Below are 26,504 nucleotides of genomic sequence, written 5' to 3'. Positions count from 1 at the left end.
GCAATATTTTCTTAGGTGAGTCTCCCAAGGCAAAAGAAATAAAAGCAAAAATAAATAAATGGGACCTAATCAAACACAGAAACTTTTGCACAGCAAAGGAAACCATCAACAAAACAAAAACACAACCGACAGAATGGGAGACAATATGTGCAAATGATCCAACCAACAAGGGGTTAATTTCCAAAATATTCAAACAGCTCATAAAATTCAATATCAAAAAAAAAAAAACACACACAACCCAATCAAAAAATGAGCAGAAGACCTAAATAGACATTTCTCCAAAAAAGACAGACAGATGGCTAACAGGCACGTGAAAAGATGCTCAACATCTCTAATTATTACAGAAATGAAAATCCAAACTACAATGAGGTATCACCTCACACTGGTCAGAATGGCCATCATCAAAAAGTCTACAAACAATGAATGCTGGAAAGGGTGTGGAGAAAAGGGAACCCTCTTGCACTGTTGGTGGGAATGTAAATTGGTGCAACCACTATGGAAAACAGTATGGAGGTTCCTTAAAAAACTCAAAAGAGTTACCGTATGATTCAGCAATCCCACTCCTGGGCATATTTCCGGAAAAGATGAAAAATCTAATTTGAAAAGATACATGCACCATGGATGGACCTAGAGAGTGTCATACTAAGTGAAGTAATCAGACAGAGAAAAATAAAATAATACAGACTCACAGACATAGAAAAGAAACTTATGGTTACCAAAGGGGAACACGGGCAGGAGTGGGGTGGGATAGGGAATGAGGAGTATGGGATTAACAGACACATACAACTATATATGAGATAGATAAGCAACAAGGATTTTCTGTATAACACAGGGAACAATATTCAATATGTTGTAATAACCTATAATGGAAAATAATCTGAAAATGTATATATATATATATATATATATCTGAATCCCTCTGCTGTATACCTGAAACTAACACAATATTGTAAATCAACTATACTTCCATAAAAATAAAAACAAACAAACAAAAAACATGCTCCCTTACCCTCTGGCTCCTGGTTGGGTTTGACCAGTGCGGAGGTTCCACAGGAGGACAACCACAGGAGAGCACAAGGAAGGAGGAAAACAGCTCCCTCCCTGCAGGCTCTCAGGTCACAAGTCCTGTCCAGTGGCCCACTACACACAGCTCTCTGTCTCCCCCCTCACCCCTCAGGCCCCCAAGTGGGAGGAGCTTGGCTGCCACAAGCCCCAGGGCGATGCAGATCTCAGGTAGTTCCCCTACACCCTGTCCAAGTTCTCAGTATGAATGTGCCACCTGTTTCCTGATGAGACCTGGGCTGATCATATACCTAAAACCTTTGAATACTCACCTAACAAGATACTGCCCTAATTACTACTGTTTTGATCCCACCTTTATGGCAGCCTTACATCAATTATGTCAAAGAAAAGTCACTCGACAATATTTCAGGACCGTTTCTTTCTTTCTTTCTATCTATCTATCTATCTATCTATCTATCTATCTATCTATCTATCTATCTATCTAACTAACTAACTAACTAACTATCTATTTGGCTGTGCCACACGGCATGTGGGATCTTAGTTCCCCAACCAGGGATTGAACCCATGACCCCTGCAGTGGATTCACGGAGTCCTAACCACTGGACCGCCGGGGAATTTCCCTTCGGCACCTTTTAAAGCCAGCTGTTTTTCACTTTGTTATAAAGCAGAAACTGACACACCATTGTAAAGCAATTATACTCTAATAAAGATGTTAAAAAAAAAAGCTAACTGTTTTGACTAGTGTACTGGCATGGTTTTTGTTTTTTTGTCGTTGTTGTTTAATCCACAAAATGCCATCATCTGCAATAAAATACACAGCAGAGGAAATATACTCATAGCTTAAATGATTTTTTTTCAGCCTTATTGAGGTATAATTGACATACTAAATGGTAAGATATCTAAAGTATACATTGTGGTGATATGATACACATAGACATTGTGAAAGGTTTCCTCTCACCTAGCTAATTAACACATCCATCACCTCACGTATTTATCTTTTTTTTTTTTTTTTGGTGAGAACATTTAAGTTCCATTCTCTTACAATTACACAATATAGTGTTATCAACTATAGTCATCATGCTTTACATTAAATCCTTAGACCTTATTCACCTTATAGCTGAAAGTTTATACCCTTTTACAAGCCTCACCTCTCTTCTACTGTTTCTATGAGTCCAATGCTTTCTTTTTGATTCCACACTTATGTGATACCATAGAGTATTTGTCTTTCTTTGCCTGACTTATTTTACTTAGCATAATGCCCTCAAGGTCCATCCATGTTGTCACAAATAGCAGGATTTCCTTCTTTCTCAAGGTGGAATAATATTCCATTGCGTGTATGTATATGTGTGTATGTATACATGTATATATATAACAGCTTCTCATCTTCTTTATCCATTCATCGGTTGACAGACATTTAGGTTGCTTCCATATCTTGGCTACTGTGAATAATACTGCAATGAACATGGGAATGTAAATATCTCTTCAAGATCCTGTTTCCATCTCCTTGGGATTTTTACCTAGAAGTGGGATTGCTGGATCATATGGCAGTTCTATTTTCAATTTTTTGAAGAACCCCCATACTGTTTTCCACAGTGGCTGCACCACTTTACATTCCCACCAACAATGCACAAGGGTTTCCTTTTCTCCACATCCTCACTAACACTTGTTGTGCTTGTCTTTTTGATAAAAGCCATTCTTACAGATGTGAGGTGATTATCTCATTGTGATTTTGATTTGCATTCCCCTGATGATTAGTGATGGGGAGAATCTTTTCAGTATCTGTTGGCCATTTGTATGTCTTCTTTGGAAAAATGTCTATTCAGTTTCTCTGCTCATGTTTCAATTGGATTATTTGGTTTTCTTGCTGTAGAACTGTATGAGTTCTTTATACATATTTTGGATATTAACCCCTTATCCAATATATGATTTGTGAATATTTTCTCCCATTGAGTAGGTTGCCTTTTCATTTTGTTGATGGTTTCCTTTGCTGTGCAGAAGCTTTTTAGTTTGATGTAGTCCCACTTGTTTAAGTGATCCTTTTTAAAATGTAAGTCAGATCAAGTCAGCTGTACTCAAAACCCTGGCATCTCTGAAAAATGAATATTTTAGGTCCTTATTCTGCCCTGCAGTACCCTTCGCAACCTGTCCCTCACTCCACCCCCATATTTTCGGCTTTACTCTGCAATACTCTTCCCTTTGTTCCCTCTGCCCTAGCCTCAAGGGCACCTTTGCTGTTTCTCAAACATGCCAAGTTCACTCCCACCTGAGGGCCTTCGCTCTTGCAGTTTCCTGCACCTAGAATGCCACCTCCTGGGTCTCCATATCACTGAGTCCTGCTCAACTGCAACTACTCTAGGAGGCCTTTGCCCATCACCACCTCTTAAGCAGCCCTCTCTTGCTCTAGCTCTCTCTCACCCCTTGATTTTTCTTCATTGTGCTTATTACCCCAATACATTATATATATTTATTTGTCTATGGCCCATCTCCTCCCAGGAGAACGCATGGTCCCAGAGAGCAGGGACCTTGTCTGTTAGGATCATCACTCATCCCCACTGCCCAGAACAGTGGGTGGTGTACAGTCAGCACTCACTAAATCTTTGTCGAATAAATGATTTGGTTAGGGAAAAATAAAAAGGACTGCTGGTCTGCTTTCCTAATGACTGCAGCTAAATTTCCAGTGACCAAGAAGATATTCAGTAGCCATCTTTAGAGATGCTATAGAAGGGATTCTGTAAACTAAAAGATGAGTTTATGGAATAACCTGCCATCCTACATGAGGATTTTCCACACTGCACATCAAAACCAGCAGAGTACACAGTAAATAATAATAATTTTTAAAAATGAACAAATTTAAACAATTATTCAAACCAGAGTGGCAAAGATTTTCTGTAAAGCGCCAGAGAGTAACTAACTTACACTTTGCAGGCCACAGAACCTCAGTCACAACTACTGAATTCTGCTGCTGCATGATAACAGTCAGACACAACACATCAGTGACTAAGCACAGCTGTATTCCAATATAACTTTACTGATGAACACTGAAATATGTATAACTTTCACGTGTCACAAAATATTATCCTTCTTTTAATTTCTTTCAGTCATTTAAAAACGTGAAAACCATTCTAGGCTCGTGAGCCATATAAAAACAGGCCGTAGGCCAGATCTGGCCTCTTAGCTGTAAGTCTCTGACCCCTGATTTAAATCCTGTCTAAGCGTGTTTTTTTTTTTTTTTCTTTTCCTATAGATGAAATACATTCTGGTCCATACAATCTGTTGGATACATAGTCTACAATTAATTAAGCATGGAATAATTGCTTTTGTTAAAGAATAATAAGCTGGATAAACAATTTATTTAGGTGAATAAACATTACTAATTCACTCTTCCAGGACCGTCTTTCCACCCAGATTTTGATCATCTTCAAACACAAGCTCTGTTATCACCTTTTTCCTCATCTAAGTATTTTCATTTTCCATCCTAGTGAAGAAATTTCCATTTACTCTTTCTTCCTTTATAGAGAGGGGAACTGCAACAAAATCTTAGGATAGAGGGGAGAGTCGCTTCCCAAGTTTGAGGCAAGGCAGATTCCAGTACAGTGTTTTATGGTGAAGTGTACAGTGTGTTGCTTATACTTTGCTTCCAAGTACTTTCAAACACACCCTGTTGTGTGGGCCCTGGAATGAGAACTATTCTGATTGCAGGTGCTGCTAGCACTCAGGGTCCTCTGTCCCCATGAGCCACAAAAATTTGCTGAAAAGGCCAGGCTGGGAGATGGCACAGCCAAAACAAGTTATTTCATAACTTAAAGCAGAAGAGTTTAAATTGCTCTCAATTATAATGATAGCTCATCTTTCTTACATAATAGCAATATATGAAAATAAGGACTTTGAAGAAGCACTCTTCATGATATCACTCAGAAAAGTCAACCAAAACAGGTGTATTAACATCAAACTTGGACTTCCCTGGTAGTCCAGTAGTTAAGACTTCATGCTTCCAGTGCAGGGGGCACGGGTTCGATCCCTGGTCAGGGAACTAAGATCCCACATGCCGCAAGGCGCAGCCAAAAAAACCAAAAAAAACATCAAACATGTCTATTTGACACTGGACACACAGTAGAGAATGGGAACACTTCACTATAGGCCTTCAGATGCTCTCAATATCCTGATGGTGAGTGTCCCAGAAACCCAATCAAGAAAGAATTCAAGAGGAAAGTTCTCACCCCTCATGTTCTCTAAGCATAGGAGACATGGAACAAAACCAAAATTTATTTTAACCTAATTAATTATAGACTCCACTTGCCCAACCCACTGTGAAAGTAGATCTATTGGAATGTGGAGTGAAAATTTTTAAAGTTTTTTGAAACACCTCTGGTGCTCTGTTGCTTGATTTTCCCAGTAAATCAAATTCAAATAAACAGGCTAAAGGAAGTCAATGGTTTTCCAACTCCTACTGTAAGTAACACAGATTTACTGTGAGATTTAAGCCTACAGATTTACTGTGAAAACCAGGGATTAAATTAAGCTTCACTTAAATTTCAAGATGCCAGAGATGGTCTCCTGAGAAAGCAGACTTGGCTTGAAACCCTGGTGTCTCACACACGTGGCCCAATTCCCAGCAAAGACAGCCGTCCACAAAGCCGCCCTGTCTCCGCAGGCATCTCCTCCGTTCTGCAGAGCTCGGACTACACACATCAATGAAAGTTGAGACATCAAGTCATGGAAGGCTGTAAGATAAGCACCTCTGCTTCATCTCACACTCTTAATTGAGTCTCTGAGGGAAATGGAAATGCTGACAAGGCAGGCAGCTTCAAACAAAAATGATCAGAAGTGAATGAATATACCAAAGAATCGCCACCATAGTTGCCGGGTAATCCCGTGAGCATTCAGATCGACACATTCTTTTGGGGAATACCCAGGGCACCAGGGAATCACCCTCTTCCAGACACCCAGGGGGATTGTGATGCTGAAACCAGGTGATGGAGAAAGCCACAAGGAGGAAGTTTCCCTGAACAACCCTGGCTTCGGCTTGTGTTAGTGTGCTAGGACTGCCCTAACAAACTACCACAGACTGTATGGCTTACACAACAGAGGTCTCTAAGTCCAGGATGAAGGTGTCAGCATCAAGGTGCTGGCAAAGCTGTTTTGTTCTGAGGCCTCTCTCCTCTGCTGGTAGATGTCCTGGCGTGGTCTTCCCACGATACGTGTCCGTGTCCAAATTTCTTTGTCTTATAAGCACACCAGTCATAATGGTTTAAAGCTCACCTCCATGACCTCATTTTAATTTAATCACCTCTTTAAAGACCCTATCTCCAAATATACAGTCACGTTCCAAAGAACTGAGGGTCGGGACTTCAACATAGGAATCTTGAGGGGACATAATTCAGCCCTTTGCCCTGCTGGAACCACTGCCATGGCAACACTCTGCTTCTGTTTAGCCCTACCAGTGCCAAAGGCTATGCAATAAGCTGATAACCCAATTCTCACTATTTTGAACATTAACTACCTTTCTTTTATAATGAAAGGATATTACATTCAACAATGTCCCGACCCTAATCTCATTTTGATAACAACAAAAAAAACCAACATATAATTCTCACTGCCTTTATAAAATACTTTGTTACATACCAAATCCAATCATAAAGAAAAGTCTTTGGGGGTGGGCGCACACCCCAAGCACCAGCTGCTGCCAGGCCACATTTTTTTATTAGCAATTTGCACTGCAACAAAGATCCAACACAAGGAAAAAATCAGGACATTCAGTTGACATTCATCATCATGGAAGGCAAGTGTAAAAAAACACATTCTCACTTATTTCGTGTGTACCTTTTCATGCAGACACTCACGTCTTTGCATGCAGGATTACGTACTGCTGTGTTAATCTGTACTGCCCGCTCCTGATATCGAAATGGGTTTAAAAAATAACACTGAGTGTTGTACACCTGAAACTAATGTAATACTGTAAAACAACTATACTTCCATAAAACACACACACCCACACTGAAATCAAGACTTCTATTCAAACCAGGTGTGTGACCAGGAATATCATCAGCAAAATGTAACGTTTTAAAGCCCTACATCTAAATGATTACCAAAGCTCTTTTTAAAATACCAAAACCAGTATCATTTAAATGTGTTTAATCTCAATTGAAGCCTTAACAATTTATGACCTTATAACCATTTACGTCCTCCAAATTCGACTATGTTATTCAACAATTCAATAAACATTTACTGAGATTGTACTATGTGGCAGGCAGCATTCTAGGTGCTAGAGATACATCACTAAACAAACAAAATCCCTGCCCTAGTGGAACTGATAGTCTGGTAAGATACACACATCATTTCCCCTACTGTCCTACAAGCTCATTTACCTTCCCAAATTCCCTGACTGGGGCATGGGTATTTCCAGCCTCCTAATTTCCCAAAGACAAAACTTAGGAGCTATGTTATATTTTTCATTCTCTACCACATCCCTCCTGGGTCTCTAGTGGCTGTTTCCCACCCTGCCTCCTCCACCTGCCTTTCCTAATACAGATAACATTACCACCTACAAGCCCCAGCCGTCAGCCCATCAGCCCTGTACTCCTTGTCATTCACCACATCCCGTTAATCCCACCACTGGGGTCCCTCCCCAGTCTCTTCCAACCTCTCCACTCCCCTCGCCACAATCCTGGTCATCTTTCGTCTCAACTTACACATCCTCTCTAGAAGATGAAACCTATAAAGCAGAAACAGTGATCTACTCACCTTTGTATCTGCACCATTACTTGTGTTTGCATAGAACTCTGGACACACTATATTAAGTCAATATACTCTGTATTCCTGGCCACCTCCCCACTAGACCATGCGCTCTGAGGGCAGGGCTTATATCTTTTTTTTTTTTAATTCTCAGTGACAGACATGCAGTAGATATTACGTGCCTCTTGAAAGCCACTTATTCATTCATGCAACAAGTATTTATCAAGCACCCACTCGCCACCAGGTACTATGCTAGATGATGGGGATATACCAGTGAACACAAACCCCCCCAAACCCCTGCCTTTTAGAATTTCTATTTACACAAATTCCTATTGTACAAATTTATTTTAGAGTGAGGGTAGAAAGATAATAACTTAAAACATAAGTATGCAATGTGTTATAAAGGGATAAGTTCTATAGGAAACAAAATAAAGAAGGAGAAGAGGGATTTGGGATTTGGGGAAAGGGGCAGGAAGGTTCGCAATTTTCAATACCATCAGGGTAGGTAGGTAGGTTTCACTGGGAAGGTACCACCTGAGCAAAGATGTAAATAAGAGAGGAAGTTCACCAGGTGGATATCTGGGGAAGAGGATACAGGAAGAAGAAATAGCAAACGTAAAGGCCCTGAGGCAGAAATGTGCCCAGTGTGTTCAAAGGCCAGTGTGGCTGGAGTGGACTTAGCCAGGGGCAGAATAGGAGGCAATGAGGTCAGAGAGGAAAGGAGGGGGCTTAGTATGGTGCCTGTCAGGTAACTGGAAGGACTTCATCTTCTACCATGAAGACAGAGAAGTCATTTCAAGTTCTGAGCAGGGGGGTGTCATAGAGTGACGAGTTTGAACAGGATCACTCTACTGAGAACAGACTAAAGAGAGACAAGGATAGAATCAAGGAAAGCAGCTAGCAGGTCCTTGGAATAACTCAGGCAAGACAGAATGGTGGCTTGGGTCAAGGTGGCAACATGGGTATGTTCTGAAGGCCGAGTCAATAAAGTTTTCTGATGGACTGGACCTTGGAAACATGTCTACATTTCTTCCTTTTCATTGATAATAACGAAGCCCCAGCCAAGACCCTGCTCCTTATTCATAGATGGCTGTGAAAGTCTAGGATTTGTTCTTCCCATCTACAGTTCTCCCCTCTCTTCATCCTACAAGCCGCAGCGGGACTGGTGCTTGGAATGCTGCCCCCCATCACAGCATCACGGGCTCAGAGTGAGCTCCCTTCGGGGCACAGACCTGCTCCGAAGCCCTCCACCCTCTCCTCACGCGCCCAGCCCTGTCCCAACACCTCAAACACCTTCCCATCACCCCACCTCTGCTCTCCATCACCCTCCCTGCTCCTCTCCAGTGCCCTGGATCTTAAGGCCCTTGCTGCCCTTTAAAGTTCACCTTTAAGGTTCCACCTCCTCTAGGACATCTTCCCAGGATGGTCTGGCTCATGCCTGTTTCTACCTCCTCAGGGTTCCTGTGGCCTTTACTGCCCATACTAAACATCCCACATCCCACTGGCCCATCTAGACTGTGTGCCCCTAGAAAGCAAGAGCCATGCTGTACATTTTTCAGGTCCCATTCCACCTACACTATGGGCAGCAATCATAACACTTGCTGACAAAGAACATCATAGGGAAAAATCCAAGAGTACAATGTTTGAATTATTTTATTTTTATTTATTTATTTATGGCTGTGTTGGGTCTTCGTTGCTGTGCACGGGCTTTCTCTAGTTGCGGCGAGCGGGGGCTACTCTTCGTTGCGGTGCGTGGGCTTCTCAATGCGGTGGCTTCTCTTGTTGCAGAGCATGGGCTCTAGGCGCACGGGCTTCAGTAGTTGTGGCACACGGGCTCAGTAATTGTGGCTCGCGGGCTCTAGAGCGCAGGCTCAGTATTTGTGGCGCACGGGCTTAGCTGCTCCGCGGCATGTGGGATCTTCCCGGACCAGGGCTGGAACCCGTGTCCCCTGCGTTGGCAGATGGACTCTTAACCACTGGGCCACCAGGGAAGCCCTGAATTATTTTAAATGTACTGTCAGCACTTGAAGACTGGGAGCAGTCACATAAAAATCCAAATTTATGTCTTCTCTTGAAATACTAGAAGATCAGGCAACACTGGCCCTCACTCCAGAGCAGCTGAGTGGTCATCGTGCCTCCCCCCACCTTTTTTTCCTTTTCGGCCACACCGCGCAGCATACAGGATCTTAGTTCCCTAACCAGGGATTGAACCTGTGCCCCCTGCAATGGAAGTGTGGAGTCTTAACCACTGGACCACCAGGGAAGTCCCTAATTGTGCCCTTTTTCCCCCCTCTATGCCCCAGTTCACTAGTTTACTTTTCTGTCAGGTCCTGGTAGGCATGTGAGTTTGTGATCCCCATACTAGACACTGGTTACCTTGAATTGTTTAATTATCAAGTTCTTTTGGGAACTGAGTATTTATTGAAGGTAATATCAGTTTTTCTCACTCATGATATACTGTGACAGATTTGTTTCAGACATTTCTATATTATAAACATAAGTAATTACATACATACACAAATATACACACATATATGTATTTTGTATTAACCTTCCTAATAGATTACAATTCCTACACTATGGTTCAAACACCTTGAAATATGGGGGGTATAATTCTTGCCATGACTAAGTATAAGAGGGTCAGATATCAGTACAGAAGCTACACAGAAAGAAAGGAAGATAAAGCAAAAACAAATGTTACTGATGAGCTATTTATCAAACCATTTTAGGGGAAAAAAGTCACTAAAATTCTTTTGAAACTAGAAAAATTCCATGGCCTTGTTGATTTAAAAACGAAACCTCACGGATTAGAGATCAAACTATGTATACATAAGGGATGTTACAATGGGTTTATTCTCCAGACAACTGCCTACATTCTAAAGAAAAATTGTCTTCTTCCTATGATTAAATTTCAGCATCCAAACTAAGACCAAAGAAGCTAAATCACACCATAAAGAAACAGATACAATGGTTTCCAGAGAAGCCTACCAAGAGTGGAAGAGTTAAGCAGTTACCGTTACTGGAAGAGTTTAGGGGAATCATCTCCTTTGACCTATGACTCATGCCTGGGGTTTTAATTAAGAGAAAAGCGAAATCTGGACACAGAAGTCAGAAGATATTTAAAAGGCACCCTGACTTTATCTGTGTCTCAGTCATAACTTCTACTCCAAACAGGCAGGCCTTTCTCAGCAAACAGCTTTCCTGATGAGCAATCAGATTATGGAGACTTCCACTGCCACCTCCAGCCTTGTGGTCTGAAAAGCAAATACAATTCAGTCCAAAGCTCATATTTAAAGCAAAGAAACTGAGCATAAGGGTTCACTTTCAGACATACTTCAGCACGAAGGGATTCTTTGTCCTTCAAATCACATTTGGTAAATATCTGTCTTTCTCCTTTCTCTTTCTCAACTCAGTGTTTTAACTAATAAGCTTTCAAGGGAACGTTCGCTGGCTTTAGCGCATACTTTACCACTCTTCCCATAAAAATTACCTTCTTCCTCTGCATGCAAAGAGGCAAGAAAGACTGACAAATGAACATTAGAAAAAAATTTACAGTGTTTTTACAAACATTTAGTAAGGTTTTATAAACTGCATTAAAACACAATGAATGGGACTTCCCTGGTGGTGCAGTGGATAAGAATCCACCTTCCAATGCAGGGGACACGGGTTTGATCCCTAGTCCAGGAATATCCCACATGCCACGGGGCAACTAAGCCCGTGCGCCACAACTACTGAGCCTGCGCTCTAAAGCCTGCGAGCCACAACTATTGAGCCCACGTGCCACAACTACTGAAGCCCGCGTGCCTAGAGCCCATGCTCCGCAATGAGAAGCCACCACAATGAGAAGACCACGTACCACAACGAAGAGTAGCCCCCGCTCGCCACAACTAGAGAAAGCCCGAGCGCAGCAACAAAGACCCAACGCAGCCATAAATAAATAAATAAACAAATAAATAAATTTATTTTTTAAAAAAAACAACGAATGGTTATGGTCATGATCATACACTGCCCAGCTAGCTCTTGATTCTTGTTTAAAAGGAAAGAAAATGAATAAATGAACATGGCTAGAAAACTCAAACAATATGGAAAAGAAAAAGGTTTTCAGTGTAATATCTCCCTAGGGGGAAAAAAGGTATGTACCAGCATATATACAATATCTTCTCTAAAACATTTATACAAAAGGGAATGGTAGTCACATGATTCTGCAAAACATTTTTTCATTTTATACAGACACATGCACATACATACATATATATAAGTTGTATATGTGTATGTATATATAAAAATAATGTAATTCCAAATCAGCACACATATAGAGCTTTCATTCTTTACAAATATGCTATAATATAATATACCTTGTATAAATATCTTGGCATAGTTGTAAGTGAACCTATTTATGAAATTGCTGGTGATTTTAAATTTTAAACTATATTGAGAAATTGCTCTCCAGTGGCATCTAGTTTATAATTCAATCTCAAACAGCAGTCCCTTTTCTGCATGTAGTATATCAAAACAGACCTGCTTTGTCTCAAAATGCATCACAAAACTGCCAGACAACCAACCCATCACAGACCAAGTCAAGCTCTTCTAGACAACACAGACTCTACGAACCAAACCAGAAGCATAACATATCAAAGCTGGAGGCTGACAATCACAGTTTCATAGAGGGTTCTGCGTAGCTGACCTTTCACTTTTTCTATATTCTTTGTCTAAGACAAAACTGCAGGAACAGGGTGGGGGAAAGGGGAGATTATCATCTGCGAGGTATTTATCCTAGTCCATTCGGGATGCTATGACAAAATACCAGAAACCGAGTGGCTTATAAACAACAGAAATTTATTTCTCACAGTTCTAGAGGCTGGCCATCCAAGATCGTGGTGCTAGCACAGTCACCTTCTGGTGAGGGCCCTTTTCCTGATTCATAGCTGGCGTTCTCGCTGTTTCCTCACATGGCAGAAGGAGCTAGGATCTCTCTGGAGCCTCTTTTATAAGGCAGTAATCCCATTCACGAGGGCTCCACCGTCATGACTTAAGCACCTCCCAAAGTCACCACCTCCTCATACCATCATCTTTGGGGGGGTTAGGATTTCACCATGTGAATCTGAGGAGGGGACACATTCATTTACGCCACAGCAGTGCTCAACTACGAATACTACCAGGGGAAAACACTGAAACCGTCATAGAGTTGAACACCTTGGTCCCTCCCCACTGTCAAATACCATGGGGGCCCCCAAGGCAGGCAGTGCAAAGAAGCTCAAAGCCCCCCAAACAACAAGTACAGAATCAGGGTGGGGGACAGTCAGGGAAGTCCAAGGCTGACGTTCTTCCTTCCTTCTCTAAGTAGCTGCTTGGGAGGGTCTGATTCCCTCAGTAACCAGATACCTCCGGGTAACTCACAGCAAGTTGACAGAGTGCATGGCTGGGCCACATACCTTGGCTGTAAAATCGTGGGCAGACTCCCAAACATGCCATGCATTTTTATTTCTGCCTCTGAGGGTCTGATTAGGTATTTTCCTCAGGTAAAAAGCCTTGAAAACCCCCATCCACTTACAACCTCCTACCTCTTGTTTGTGTATCAAAAATAACAAAATGCCACTTCTCCAGATTAATCTACATCCATATTAACCTCTCTCTACTTGGAAATTCCAAAGCATCCTATTCATACAGTACTTTGGGCCTTTATTATCTCATTAGTTATAATAATGATGAAAGATATATAAAGAGATACACACAGAGTTTTCTACAGGCCAACCACTTGAGAGACTGTGCTTTTATTTACACAGGTATATCATGAGGTTTGAGGAAAAAAATGTTTAGATTCAAATTTAAATTAGTAGATGTGAAACTTGGATAAAACCATTTGATATCTCAGCTCCTGAGCTTATCCACAAAACAGGTAATACTGTCTCTCTCATAGGATTGTTGTGAGGATTCTCCCCACCCCTGTCCCAACCCATCAGAAGCCGAGAAAGTGTTAAGTCCTTAGCACACTGGACAAGCTCAATAAAATGTTACCTCTCCCAGAAGGGCTTGTATTCTGGCTATCTCTCCCCCAGGATACTTCATTCTGTTCCCTCCAGCAACTACCAAAGTAGACTTTGTTAATACCGTTAACAAGTTCATTTGGAATTTAACTGAACTGCACTGAACCAAGTAAAATTAATTCAGCATCTCTTAACACTCATAAATGAATGCCTCCTCAAGGTCAGTGGTTATTTTTAATCCAATTTTAGAATCATCGAGGACCTAAAGTCTTGGTTGGAACTCCAGACTTTTTATTTCTGAGATAAGTCTTTGGTAAAGCCACTAATTACCCTCCTACTTTCCCAGGCACGGCCACTGTCAAGCTTTAACCAGACACCAGAAAGGAGCCACAGCACTCACAAACTATTTACAACCTAAAGTCATCAAGAAAACCACCCTTATGAAACCAAGCACAGAGGAGTTACTAAGATTCTAAATTCTGTCTTCAAAGGGCCTCAGCAGCATGAAGAATGCAGGCAGGAAAAACTAATTTTTTCATTCTTAAAAAGGGCACACTAGCAAATTGCACAGAGCAATTTCCTAATGTAAGCTAGACTGATGTTGATATTCATTTTCTAAATAAATGACTGGCTTGGATACTGTCTACGTAAAAACATCCAATAGACTTATTTTTGTTTATAAATGAAGATCAATTCTTATCTGAGCAGACAGTAATCAATTTGGAAACTTCAGAAGTTCTGAACAGTTATCGTGTCATGAATAGTATAGGTCTTATTCGGACAGTCTAATCAAATTAAATGTTTTATTCATTACAGGTCACTATGGGACTGAGAAACTACTGCTTGTGCTTATATCAGTAATTACACTAAAATAAACTGACTACATGTCACTGGAGTATGGTACCTTTGAAGACTTTTAAAGGAAATTCAATACCTCACAGATTATTTAACATAAAAAATATAAAGACAAGCAAAAAGTCAAAAGATGTAATATTCCAAATTCTATTAATACAGTACATATATTTATCATCAACATCCTCATCAGAGGTTTACACAAGAATGTGGTTTCTCCTAACGAAAGCAAGTTCCAGACACGCTCTTTGTTCTTGCATCAGGCTCACCGAATATGACCAAGTTGATCTGATTCTGCAACCAAATGATTATAAATAGGCAGGAGCCTTCACAAAAATGTAATTGTACCACAACTCAAATTGCAACGGCTCAGTCATTCCGAACCCCTAACTTCAGTCAACACAAGGCTCTATTCAGAATAAAGGGCAGTTAAGAAGTTACCCTCACCCAGCCCTAGTATGTTTCAGCTCCCTAAGAAAAACGAGACCAATAGGACCGTATCCTCCTAGAACATTATACTACACTCCTCATAAGGTCATTCATCATTCTGCAAATAGGTCACAAAGATTTTTAAAAGGGCACCAAAGAGAAAGAAAGGACAGAAAGGAGTGACTGGGTTAAAAAATTCATGATACCCACGTCCTAGAGAAATAAATGAAAGCTTACCTACTGTTTTTTCTTTTAAATGAAAGTAAAAAGAGTAATTCCATGTTGCCCATGGGTGCATTTTTATGAAGTGACATTATCAGCCAGAGGACTGCAAGGAAAGCAAAGGGGCCAGGTAACGAAACACGTCAGCTCTACCCAGGTGGAAATGAGAAGATTACAAGAAAGAGCAGGAAGCAGATAAGCCATCCTGGAGAACTGAGCCCTCCGGGAACAGGCAGGCAGGGCTTGACCCACTAATGCAACGGCAGAAAACATGTTCTAAATCTAATCATGTGATTTTAATATCTGATTAAAGTCCAATAGCAGAAGTCAGCTTTTAGCTATATGCCAGAGAAGAGAAATGTCTCTGAATTTCACCAAGACTAAATTTATATTTTTTTCACATTAAAAATAAAAGTCATTCCCCAAACAAAATTGTAACTTTACTAGAAAGCAAAAAAAAGGCCAACTGGAATCCAAACATCACAATAAAGCACTGACTTTTTTTCCTTTTTAACCTCTATGCGTTCACAATTTTTACAGTTATAACTAAAGAGAAATAAATTTGCAGTCTTCATGTTTCTAATATAATTATTTTAATGTCTCCACAGCAGTCTATTGAGAACCATACCAACACAAAGGCAAAAATAGCACAGTTAGATATAAAAATGTAGCTAGCATTTTAATTGTATTACAAAAAATGTTCAATTTTCAGAAAACATAAAACCATACTATAATCCCAAAACCCAAGACATTTCAATTCATAGAGTTTCCACCTGGTAAAATAATTGTTTTGTGAAATTTACCTTTTTCTGTATAAAAGACCCAATTCATATAACCATTAATGAAAATACTTGAAATGCTTGAAATAATATACCAAATGTATAAATCTTTCAGCCAGTAATTATTGGTAATGATTAAGACAGAGGTAATGACAAAATTTAATTTAGTCTGTTTTATACAAATGGATAATGGGCATAAAAATGCTTACCACTTTTATGAAAAACAAAGTATTTTTTGGAAATAAAATAATCTAGAAAATGCATCTAGACTGATTTGCATTCTCTCCTACGACTTCAGATTTCCACTGTTATCCCAAAGAGAAATAACCAGAGACTAATACTTTTAACAGAGTGACTCAAACAGGAACTGAGATGAAAAGTAGCAAAGATACAATAGTTTCTTTTTTAAAAAAAGGGAGCTATACTGCAGCTTAGGTCCATTTCTTGAACAAACCTTTTTCATAGAAAAATTGTATTGCAAAAACTTAAGTGAAGTGTGGTACTGGCATAAGGAAGAGAGTCCAAAAAAAAAAAAAGAAAACCTCTTACATTTATGGTCAATTAAACTTCTACAGGGACTCCCCTGGTGGCGCAGTGGTTAAGAATCTGCCTGTCAATGCAGGGAACACAGGTTCGAGGCCTGGTCCGGGAAGATCCCACATGCCGCAGAGCAACTAAGTCCGTGCGCCACAGCTACTGAACCTGCGCTATAGAGTCCGCGAGCCACAACTGCTGAGCCCACGTGCCACAACTACTGAAGCCCGCGCACCTAGAGCCCCTGCTCCGCAACAAGAGAAGCCACCGCAATCAGAAGCCCGCGCATCACCATGAAGAGTAGATCCCACTCACCGCAACTAGAGAAAGCCAGTGCGTAGCCAAACACAAATTAAATTAATTAATTAATTTTTTAAAATAAATAAATTTCTACAAAGGTGCTGAAATAAATCAATAGGTAAAGGATACTCTTTTCAGCAAATGGTGCTGGAACAACTGGATATCCATATGGAAAAAAGAGAGAGAGAGAAAGAAGAGAAGAGAAGAGAAGAGAAAAGAGAAGAGAAGAGGAGAAGAGAAAAAAGAAATTGAACATATATCTGAACCTTACACCATACACAAAACTTAACTCAAAATGGATCATAGACCTAAATGTAAGGGCTAAAACAACAAAAGTTTTGAAAGAAACATATGAGAAAATCTTAGCAACTTTTGGTTAGGCAAAGAGTATTTAGAAACATCAAAATCATAAGCTTTGGAAGAAAAAAATGATAAATTGAACTTCATCACAATTTTAAATGTTTGAGCTTCAAAAGATACCATTAAGAAAGCAAAAAGACAAGCCAGAGACTGGAGAAAATATGTGCAAATCATAAATCCAAAAAGGGACATATAGACAAATAACCCAATATAAAAATATGCAAAGGATTCAAACAGATATTTCCCCAAAGAAGATACAGGAATGGCTAAGAAGCTCACTGACTGAGTTACTAGCTCAATTACGAGGGGATAAATTTCATAAATACCATCCTTTGTCCTTTTCATAAAGCTACAGAATAGGATAATTTCATTAGAATCTCCATAACATGTTACTTTGTAGTTCTCATGTCACGGTAAAGTTTTCAAATCACTGTAAAATGATACTAACATCCATATTGGACAAGAAATAAAACTACCTCTATTCACAGATGGCATAATCTGGTATATAGACAATCCTAAAGAAGTCATATACACAATTAAAAAACTACTAGTACTGATAAACAAGTTCAACAAGGTAGAAGAAAACAAGAGCAATATACAGAAAACAACTGTATTTCTATACACTAACAATGTATATACACTCTGAGAGTGAAATTTTAAAAATGATTCCATTTATACAGGCATCAAAAAGAAAAAAAAAATACATTGTAATAAATTTAACAAGGAAGTGTAATCTGTGTTCCCTGAGAACTGGGACAAAGTGAGAGAGTAGCATGGACATATATACACTACCAAACGTAAAATAGGTAGCTAGTGGGAAGCAGCCGCATAGCACAGAGAGATCGGCTGGGTGCTTTGTGACCACCTAGAGGGGTGGGATAGGGAGGGTGGGAAGGAGATGCAAGACGGAGGAGATATGGGGATATATGTATATGTATAGCTGATTCACTTTGTTATAAAGCAGAAACTAACACACCATTGTAAAGCAATTATACTCCAATAAAGATGTTTTAAAAACAAACGAAAACACGTTGAAAGAAATTTAAAAAGACCTAAGTCAATGGAAACACACCCCATGTTCACGGATCAGAATTCTTAACATTGGTAAGACAGCAATATTTCTCAAATTGATCTGGAGATTCAACACGATCCCTATCGAAAGGCTGGTTCAAAAGGCAGGTTGTCAAAGCCCACAGTGTACAACACAAACAGTGAACTCTAATGTAGACTACGGACTTTAGTTAATAATAATAAATCAATATTGGCTAATCAACTAACAAATACATCACACTAATGCAAGACGTTAATAATATTATGAGAAAACTCAGGGCTATGGGTATGGAAACTCTACTTTCTGCTCAATTTTTCTGTAACCTAAAACTGCTTCCCCAAAATAAAGACTATTAATTTTTTAAAAGTCAAACAAGGTCAATCATAAAAAATAAAATAATAATCATAAAGCCTAACACGGAGAAGAAGAAACAAAGTTCATGACGCACCCGGAATTCTGCTGACACCAGAAAGCCAACTGACGTTTTGGTGAGAAGAGCAGCTGCTCCCCTGTGGTGTTCAAATAAACTCTGGGCAACTTTCTGATAACCTCTCATTTGGCTGCTCCCGACACAATCGTGTGTACAGTAAATACCAAGACTCTACTGCTGGCGAAGCTCTGAAATTATCTTCCTTATCTGCAATTAACTATACGCTCTGGAAAGCCTCCCTTTCTTTCAGACTCAAAAAGCAAGTAATTGAATTACATACAGTTCTAAAAATGTTCCTGTTTCTCCTTTGTTAAATAACAGCTCTCTGTGCTGGTCTCTCCCCAAGCCAGCAGAATTCATAATTCCCCATCTCTTCCACTCCCACAGAACTTAGTTCTTACCTCTAGTGATACATTTTTCACACTGTGGGTCAGCTAACCTAATACTGACCTGGCTTATCACTGCGAAGCCCGTGAGGACGGGGACTATGCCACAGTCATTTCATGCTAAGACCTCCCACCTGGAAGGATGTTTTTAGATGTAAGCGATGGACACCTAATTCAAACTAACTAGCTAACCTGCCTGGAGAGTGAAACTGGAGTTGCTGGCCTTAGGGGCTGCTGAATCCATGGCCATAAGTTGTGGGTGTAGGGTGGGTGTATGTGTGCATGTGTCCCCCTCATCCCCATTCCTTTTCCTCCATCTCCCTGCTCTGATTTCCTCTGTGTTGACTTCATTCTCAGAAAGGTTCTCCCTACGTGGTAGAAAAGAGGGTCACTAGCAGCTCCGGCTTAACAAACCCACAGAAAGGAAAAACCTCTTTGCAACAGTTTCATAACTCCAAACCTCCATAACGGACCCTTGTGACCCTGACTAGACAAGCTGATGTCACATGCCCATGAAAGAGGCAGTGGAGTCACCTCCTCTAACTACATGGGCTGAGAACAAAGCAAGGGTGACTGACAGCCCAGGGGAAATCTGGGTGATTTATTGAAAGGAGGAGGAAAGGGATGCTGGGTGGGCAAAGCCAAGAGACGTTCACTACTTCACAGGCTCTCAGGACCGCCGACTCCCTCCCTTTTGCTGAGTATTTATCCACTGCTTATTACGTGTAATGCTGAGTTAACCACCGAATATTCAACAGAAAGTGTTTGCGGTGCCTGTCCCTGTATGATATTCTTTCTCAGAATGAATTCTTTCCCACCTTACTGCCACATGTGAGGTTGTTTACACAGTTTCCTTCTCCTGGTCCACAGTGAGGCTATGTGGCATTTAGTCACATTCCAATTATTTTCAGGACATTTCTTCTCCTCCATCCTATGTATCTTAATGCCAAGTGCACACACTGCTGAAAATGAATGTGTTGCTAGCTTTTGTTTGGGGGGAGATAAAGGTAAGTAAAAACTTGCCACGCAAACCGAAGGAGCACACACAGAAGAACCCCTCCCCCTCAAAGATCTGGCAAGTCTTCACAACCTACCCTTCTTAGCGTGGAAACACAAATGAGGGCAAGTCTCTGAAAGTACGAGTCCAGGCTTTCTCGAGGACATGGCTTGCTCTCCAAAATAAAGCCCAGATCATGGAGTGATTATGGGTGACCTCTGCTTGTGGCTTCCTACACGTTTGCTTAAGCTTAAGATCCTCCTCTCTTTTCTAAGAGAGAGGATGGGACAGAGGAGAGGAACAAGGAAGAGAAAGAAAGGAAGACCACAATACACTGTACACAGAAGTCTGTCAGGCTAGACCTGCCATCTGTACAGTGCTAGGAATCTCTCAAATAACTGGGAATGATTATTTGGGACTGTCTCAGAAACACTCCATGGAATGAACAAAATCACCTTCCCCATCTGACCCAGTCCGTTTTACCCAGCCTCTCTTATCTTATACCAACCTGATTTTGCTTAAGTTATCGTCTGTCTCAGGCTTTCACAGGAGCTTTCTTTTATGGATTTTCCATCCAGCAAATGTTTCTGTTCCACGGCTGGGCAGAGCCGACCACAGCATGCCTGGCTACGGAGAGCAGCTGCTCACCCCACGGCAGCTCCGACCTGGAGGGGCGAAGGCCGGAAGCCATTAGAGGGATTCACGGTCACAAGCTCTCTCTCTCAGGAGTGTATGTTTGGCAGGATAATCCCCAGCATCTTCCAAACGTTTAAAATCATTAATGAACAGAGACGACAGTTTATAAGGTGTCCTAAAGACAAGTTCGGGCTATTCCGAGGGGAGGACTGAAGTATTTAATCATTACTGAAAAGGTCTGGCCAAACACTTATGCTCTGTTTGCGGAAAATTTAAAAGCCAGATGTTTTAATTAACCACAGAAAACACGAGCTACAACTAAAATTTCACGAACACATGCATCTGCCCTGTGGAAAACCACAGGAATGTTCTGGCAAGGCTCAGTCTGGATTCTTGGGACACAGAGGGCTGGAATCATTCCCCTTAGGAACCCGAACAGAAAATTAACTTGCTCAATATGTTTTAAAAAGTAAAATGAAACCCAGATTTAATCTCAATCAAATACAAAAACATTTCAGGACTTCAAAGGGCACTACCAAAAGACACATAAGGGAAAGGTCATAAAAAATTCCAACGTGGTTCAGGATTTAGAATGTATTTTCAAGGCAAAGTGAATGGTGTAACAGAAAATTTTATAGGCTAAATAATCCAAAGGGGAAACTAATCATCTTTCATTTCCTAATAGAGGAAAATGATATATGAAAACCAATATTCAAGTGAATCATAAATATTATCAAATGTATAATATATTCAGGCAAAAGGGATCATTTAACTATCCTACTTCATGCCAAACCTGTGGCCTGGCCCACACTAGCTACTAGGCTTCAGCTTGAAGAATCAAGGCATTCAGAAAAACTGTTAAAATAACTTAGGCCCACTGATATCGCAGCTAGCAATTTAGAAACAGAAAACTCAAATGAGGGAATCCTATAAAAGCAATTAGTGAACAATTAAGAATAGCTTAAGAAGTCTTTGTTAATTATAGCAATAGTTATGACAACATCAATATATGCCAAGTATTGAAAGCCTGTTCAAGAGGGAATGAGACATACGTTATTTTCAGATACTAGGTCCACAATTCTATTTCTGTAAGTCAAAGCAGACCCCGTCACAAGTGTGGCAAGCATAATATTACATTAATTTCCACCTTCATTTGAACCTCTGTCACAAAAATCATTTTGAAAGGAACACGGCAGGAAAAAAGCAAGATATCAAGTTATGTACCTGTGGTATAATCCCAGTTTTGTTCTACAGACTGAGTGTATACAATCTAAAGACTCCAAATTATGAACAATAATAGCTATTTCTGGGTCATGGAATTAGAAATATTTGTGTTTACATCTCAGTATTTTCCAAGTTTTCTACAATTAAAACATATTGTTTGTAGAATTAGAATATTTTTAAATAAGGTTTTTCTTATTAAACAGTATGGGAATGCAAATCAGAAATGGTATATCGATACACTATATTAGCCTGATATGTGGGTTTCCTCTTTTCTGAACAATAAGAGCTAAAATTTAAAAGTCTTCATTTATCTGAACTCTGTAATTCTTCATTTAGAAGTTCAAAACCCGAGTGTCCAATAACACTCCCAGGGCTGAATGACTACTTTTCCAGAAACGAGAAATCTTGTTATTTTGCAAACTTGTCACAAAGAAACAAGAAGACCAGAGTTATTCCTCTCCCTTAACTAATGCATCCAAACTTCTCTATCACTAGCCATGCCATACAATTGTCACTTAATTAAAAAGAGTGCCTCCTGGCGTTACTTATGATTTCACAGGGGCAGAGCCCTTAGTGAACACTGCCACACTCCATCTCTGATACTCCTAGCATCTCAGAAAACACAAAACACAATGGTAGAATCTTAACACTACGGTACTTGGCAGTCCATCATTCTAAGAAGCCAACCTCCTCAGTTTACAAATGAGGACACTGTCACCCAGAGAGGTCAAATGTCTCTCCCAAGGCCACACAGCTGGTGGGGCAGGGATGAGAGCCCAGATCGCCTGGTTCCACTGGGACCAAGTGCTCTTTCCGCCACTACAACATCTCAGCGTGCACTCCTCGAAATACAAGTTCGTATGAATCACCAGCACATGTTAAATTCACATCAGCAAAACTAGTAGAACGAGAGAGAAATTTATTCCGTCAAAAATGAAATGCATGCAGGAAAAAAACCAGAGACTCAAAGGCTGCCTGAAATAGACGAGGCTCTGCCCAGAACCCGTTCCGTCAGAGAAACAATGGTCGCAGTGTGCTTGGGCAGCAGGTGTCTTGAACAGAAACCGCCTGTCATGCTGAAAGCTTTTTGGTCCTAGTCCTTGCCCTGATGATGACAGCACAGTCCCCCTGCTCAAAGCAGGACAAGAGGTTTTCAACAAGAGAAAACGACACTGGCACCTGTGAGCCACCTGTAAGAGAGAGGAGGGATGCATGCTCGCCCCAGTGTTGGAAGTAAATCATCTACTAAATGATCAGGCATCAAGTCTGAGCCTCTTCCTTCCAAAACAACTCAAGTTTTAGGGGAGACATATTACTGATTTCAAAAATTAAGAAACAGAGTGGGGATCATTTTGTCAAGTACAGAAACAGTGAATCACTACGTTGTGTACCTGGAACTAACAGTTTTATAGGTCAGTTATACTTCAATAAAACATGGTTAAAAAAAAAAAAAAGAGAGGGAGGGAGGGAGGAAAAAGAAAAGAAAAAAGGAAAGAAAGGAAAAGAAAAGAAGAGAGTCACTAAAAACTAAAATAAAATAATCCTAATGCTTCTTATCTTACGCCTGCTACAAGCTTGGGGATGAGCAGGACTTTTCTCTCTTCCTCTAAGTGATGTACAGGAACACTGCTCACCTCCACTTCTTTCTCAGCGTTTACCTACAGCGCCCATGTCACATCAGTCAGAAACCTACGAGTCCCACAACATGTGAACAGCCTGACGAGCAAGGGAGACAAGAGGACAGATGGCAGTGACACACTCAGAAACACTCCCCGAAAAGCCTTCACTGAGTTCCCTCCGTCACCCCTTGCCTACTGTGCAGCAGGGCCACAAAGGCAGGAACTGTGAAGCCACTAATAAAAAAGCCACATCCAGGGATGATGTGAGCTCCCTTTGTGAGTGCCGGGACCAATACAATGGCTCCCTCCCGCCTCATCTCAGGAGTCAGGCACCCTCGAAAAAGAAAACACGAGTTTTTTCCGCCCCAAACTGCTCCTGAAGTCCCCACCATCTATTTCCACGGCTGGATCCTGAAGGAAAGACAATAATATCGACAGTTTATTCATTCTTTTCTGTGCCTCAGATCGGATGCTAAAGGTTAAGGTCCACAGATGGCAAAAGGAATCAGATTCTTGTTGCTATTTCACAATGAAATCAAAGCTTGGTGGTGAGTATTGTTCAAGGAACTCTTTGAAGTCATTTGTAAGGTAATGACAGTAAGTTTAAATTTAGCAGTCTGGTAGAATAAACTCTGACCTGCCAATCAATTTGGCCATAATCTTGCTGAAGTCACCAAATTATCTTTCTCAATAGAGACTAAACAAATTAGAATTAGATCGGATGCACTGATTTTGAAATCCTTTCTTACTTGGAACCTTGGCTGTGTGTTGTTTGGTTCTTTAGCTTCAGTGAATGCCTTTGGCAAAACGTACCCCCAGACACTGCCACCATCCGAGAATCTTAAACGGATGGCCAGCATTTTTTTTTTTTCCTATTTTAACATCAAAGGGAAAGTTTCTCCTTCTTGAGCCTGATTCCAGAAATATCAGCCAAGCCAATTCAATACTTCTGAAATTTCTCTCTCAAAATGATCAGGCAAGACTATGTCAGAGACCATTCCTCTCATGGCACTGGAAATTTGATTTTAAAATCTTAGATTGAAAGTACTGATAATTTCACATCTTAAAATGTTTGGGAGAGGGCTGGGTTTGTTTTAAATTACCCATCACCAGAAACTGAAAAGAATCTATTATAAGTAAGCAAAACTGCCACCCAACAAAGTTTGTGGAGACATTATGACAATTTGGAAAAGGTTTCACCAGTAATGTCCCATGTCATGCTCTCAAGTAAAGGGGGTTTCAACAGTTGGGGGAGGTGGGGAGGGAATTTATGCTTTCTAATGTTCTAAAGGCTGTTCCGGAAAGAACAAGGGACAAAGAAATCAGCAGACATAGAGGTTGTGGTCCCAGCTCTGCTACTTATGACCCAAGGCTTTCTGGAATAACTAATTTACACTCTTTAACCTTAGTTCCATCATTTGTAAAACAGCCAGCTTCATGGGATTGTCAACCAATGAAACCAAATATAAAGGCATTACAGAAAATTTTTAAGCTTTATGTACTCATTCAACAAATATTTACTTAGGAAACTACAAACCTGCCAGATACAGCACTGTGGATAAAACCATGAACAAGAGACCCAGTCCCTTCCTGCAAGGACCTAAGTGAAGGGACTCAGTGTGATTTGTGAGAGGCACAGGGGGCCACGGGAACACGCAGGCAGCCTCTAATCCGAATACCAGACAAATTTCAGGTATTGCTACCTTCACAAGCCCTTGAGGAAATTTCTCGGTGAGAAGTGGTAGATGTGGTTTTTAGTTTGGGTTGGTTAATTATTACCTCATTCACTTCGTACAGTTTTATTAAACACTCACTATGTGCCAAGCACTATTCTAGGCGCTGGGGGTTTAGCATTGAACAAAATTTCTGCCCTAATGAAGCTGACATTTCCTCATCCAAATGAAATGCAAAATACATGAACTAAACAGAGTTAACTAGCAAGGCTACTTCTGCTGCAATACAATGATTTTTTTTTTCACCAAAATATCCACACACAAAAGTTAAAAGGAATATTCTAATTGATCTAAATACAGTAAATATTTTATTTCTTAAATCTCCCAGGCTACATTTTACAATATACCAAATAACTGCCGTCATATGAAAGGCACTCTTAGGTCTGAGGGATTAAATTTGTGTATTTTGGCATGGAGAACACTCCCACATCTTACCCCCCTCCCAAGGAAAAAGAACAAATGCTGGAATCCATCCAAACACAACCTCAGTTTTAACGGGGGGAATATAAGTTATTTTAGAAGCATTTCCTGTAGTTATTTTTTTCAAAGGATAAAAAAAGTTGAATTATTAATTTTAGTGTAACCCGAAGTTCAATTTTAACATGCCAAATGTCTGCCTTTACAAAGTTTCTTTAAAAAATCTATTTAAAAGAGATTGGGGGGGGGAGGTGCTGAGAATTAGGCCGTCCAGGAGATAAGTCAACCCAACTGTCTAAAAATTCAATATGGGATGATGGGGAGGTAGATGAGGAAAGGAGGAGAAAGAGAAAGGAAGGTACCGGAGTGGAGAGTCACACAACGATCTCCTGGATTAAAAACCTGAAAGCTCACATACTCAACAAATACCAAGAGCCAATGTTCAAAATACTGTAGAGCAAAGAAGAAAGTAAATATGCAGGTAAAAAAATGACCAAAATGCTACTCAGCCCAAGAGCAAGGGTTCCTAAACCTGGAGTTCCTACCAAAAAATACAAAGTCCAAAGCCCAGGTGCTCTGATGTACTAGGTCTGGGGTAGTGTTCACGAATCTTTATTTTTCTAACTGGCCCCAAATGACGCTGATGCACATCATTCCCACAGCTGGGAACCACTGATACAGTGTATTTCCTTATGGAAAAAAGTACTGGAATGTTTTTATTATAATAATGAATAACTCTTTTGCTAAGTGCTTTCTATTAATCTTCACATCCATCCCGAAGTAGGAACTATTATTA

General features: G+C 40.4%; 1 protein-coding gene across 17 annotated transcripts in view; it reads right to left on the bottom strand.

Moving 5' to 3' along the window:
* Positions 1-26,504, bottom strand: part of APBB2 (amyloid beta precursor protein binding family B member 2) — a 360,572-nt gene that overhangs the window by 276,057 nt on the left and 58,011 nt on the right. For 12 of the 17 annotated variants that reach the window (XM_082390548.1, XM_082390542.1, XM_082390546.1 and 9 more), the window contains one exon: positions 20,588-20,744. The exons of the other annotated variants lie outside the window; for them this stretch is intronic. The gene's annotated coding sequence lies outside the window, so the exon portion shown is untranslated. The remainder of the gene's footprint in view (positions 1-20,587; positions 20,745-26,504) is intronic. 17 annotated transcript variants of the gene reach the window in all.

The sequence above is a fragment of the Balaenoptera borealis genome, assembly GCF_965194805.1.
Source record: "Balaenoptera borealis genome assembly, chromosome: 4".
NCBI classification, from domain to species: domain Eukaryota; kingdom Metazoa; phylum Chordata; class Mammalia; order Artiodactyla; family Balaenopteridae; genus Balaenoptera; species Balaenoptera borealis.
The sequence above is the reverse complement of the archived record's forward strand: the minus strand, read 5'-3'. Positions and strand labels throughout refer to the sequence as shown.